Source organism: Sinocyclocheilus grahami, unplaced genomic scaffold, assembly GCF_001515645.1.
Source record: "Sinocyclocheilus grahami isolate Dianchi unplaced genomic scaffold, SAMN03320097.WGS_v1.1 scaffold1673.1, whole genome shotgun sequence".
Taxonomy (NCBI): Eukaryota; Metazoa; Chordata; class Actinopteri; order Cypriniformes; family Cyprinidae; genus Sinocyclocheilus; species Sinocyclocheilus grahami.
Window position 1 is genome coordinate 138,101 of NW_015506852.1, and position 3,107 is coordinate 141,207.

Here is a 3,107-nt window from a genome sequence, read left to right on the forward strand (position 1 = left end):
AGTCTATGAGTTTTGTGGACATTCACACAGAGATCAGTCACTGGTCAGATGGCTACACAGCATTTGACCACTGGATTTACAAAAATCATTTTCATTTTAAGAAGTGTTTTCTCAGCATTCCAACATTGCATCAACTACTAAAGAACACTCATTTTTATTTGAATTATCACTCGGTAGGTTATTTAACCATGCATTACTATGTCTTCGGAAGGCTTTTGTCTTTCAAACACATTTAAATGCACAAATTCACATTGTTTTTTATTTATATGTAATGCAGGGATTCCCGAACATTTTTTTGCCAGCCAAACCACTTTCAACAAATATATTTACTTGAAGTACCCCTGAGACTTTAAAATAAATATTTTAATAATTGAGTATCGCATGTTCACAGTTCTCTGATATTGTTTAATGGTCACAAATAAAATATTTATTTTTAAGTAAGCGTTTTATTTTGATGAATGTTACTTTAAAATTATTTATTTTAATTTTACATTTTTCAGGATGTCCGTGGGGTCTTAAAAAGTATTAAACGTTGATAAATCAGTTTAGAGAAAATTAAGGCCCTTAAAAATATTAAATGCCATTTTCCAAGGTATTACATTTTGTATCATCTTTTCATTATGTATATTTGTCCGAATAGTGGGATTCTGTGTAGTTTATTTATTTATTTATGGAATCCCACAAGATTTGACGTCATCTGTTACGGCGCTTACTGACTGACTGCGCCGCTGCGTGATAGCGCGGGGCTTGTTGATCCCGCTCTCGCTGAATTTCTCACCATTACTGCATGCTCCCATCCGCTCCGCAAACATTCTAATATTGTATATAATTTTCACGCATCAGGGTGCCGCTATCAATATGTGGGATATTTAAATCCCTTTTGAATGAGCGCTCGCATTCGCAGTTCACTTTCGATTTCGCGATCGCGTGCGCACTGTGTAAAGGGAGCACATCTTACGATAAAATATATTTGTCAATGAGCTCGGGATCTGTTGAGGAGCAAATCCTCCAACATCTTGTCAGTTATCTCTCCTTAGTAAGCGTTTTATTTTGATGAATGTTACTTTAAAATTATTTATTTTAATTTTACATTTTTCAGGATGTCCGTGGGGTCTTAAAAAGTATTAAACGTTGATAAATCAGTTTAGAGAAAATTAAGGCCCTTAAAAATATTAAATGCCATTTTCCAAGGTATTACATTTTGTATCATCTTTTCATTATGTATATTTGTCCGAATAGTGGGATTCTGTGTAGTTTATTTATTTATTTATGGAATCCCGCAAGATTTGACGTCATCTGTTACGGCGCTTACTGACTGACTGCGCCGCTGCGTGATAGCGCGGGGCTTGTTGATCCCGCTCTCGCTGAATTTCTCACCATTACTGCATGCTCCCATCCGCTCCGCAAACATTCTAATATTGTATATAATTTTCACGCATCAGGGTGCCGCTATCAATATGTGGGATATTTAAATCCCTTTTGAATGAGCGCTCGCATTCGCAGTTCACTTTCGATTTCGCAATCGCGTGCGCACTGTGTAAAGGGAGCACATCTTACGATAAAATATATTTGTCAATGAGCTCGGGATCTGTTGAGGAGCAAATCCTCCAACATCTTGTCTGTTATCTCTCCTTACTTTTGACCCGTGATCAGTCAAATCTGACTTCTGCAGCTCGTGTTGGATGCAGGGTTGTTGTTGTTGTTTTTTTCCACAAAATTGGGCTGCTTTTAAACTGCTGCCATGGGTTGATTTTCCCCAGTGGGTTAAAGGTTTGAAATATTGCATAAATGACATTTGGTTGAAATGCTTGTACTGAAACATTTTGCATTCTACCTGTAATAAAACTGTGCTAAATGTTTTGGACCACACTAGTAAGAAGCATCTGAGCTGTGTTTATGATAAATGTGCATAATAGTGACTGTAAAATATGTATTTTAGGGATGGAAATGACATTTTTATATTTGGGACATGGAATTTGGCCAACTTGGGCCGTTTTTTTTTACTGCATGGGCTTGGGATGCACAATTAAAATGATGTAATAGTTGTGATCATTATTTTACCTTTCATGATCATTCAGACACGATCAGGTGCAGTACTGACACTCTGTCAAGTCTGCATCAAGTCAAGCACTCTGTAATCACAGCTAAACTGTCTGACCAGTCAGATGTTTGTCATGAGAAGTGTTCCACATATATATATATATATATATCATTTATAGTAAATGTAAGTTAAAGTGTTGCCGATGTAACCAGTTAAAACTTGGAGTGGCGACGAGGTCTTAAAATGTATGGAAAGAGTCTTAAAAAGGTCTTAACACTTATTACATTTAACTCCATGATTCCTGTATATACCCTGTTTTTATGACTGAATTAGGCTAATTGTTAGCTCTTCATTAAACTCACAAGCCTCCTGCAGTTCCTTCATAAACCCCAGTTTGGGAAACTTTGATGAAAATGTAGCCAAATTTTAATGCACTTTATGTTGTTAATAACAACGAATGGAATATATTTTCTTTTTCTTTGCATTTTTATATCAATATGCTACACGATTATCCTATTTAAATCAATGTGATAAACAAGTAAGGTCAAAATTAATCTAAAAGTAATCAAAAAGTAGTGTCATTATATCACCTAAAATGGGTAATGTAATGGATTACGTTAGTAACTACATTTTTTGTCATGTGATTTGGAATCAGTAATGGACTACAATTTGTAATCTACCCAGCTCTCGATAGATAGATAGATAGACAGATAGACAGACAGACAGATAGATAGATGGATAGACAGGTAGATAGATAGATAGATAGATAGATAGATAGATAGATAGATAGATAGATAGATAGATAGATAGATAGATAGATAGATAGATGGATGGATGGATGGATGGATGGATGGATGGACAGGTAGATAGATAGATAGATAGATAGATAGATAGATAGATAGATAGATAGATAGATAGATAGATAGACAGACAGACGGACGGACGGACGGACGGACAGATAGATTATAGATAGATAGATAGATAGATAGATAGATAGATAGATAGATAGATAGACGGACGGACGGACGGACGGACGGACGGACGGACGGACGGACGGACGGACGGA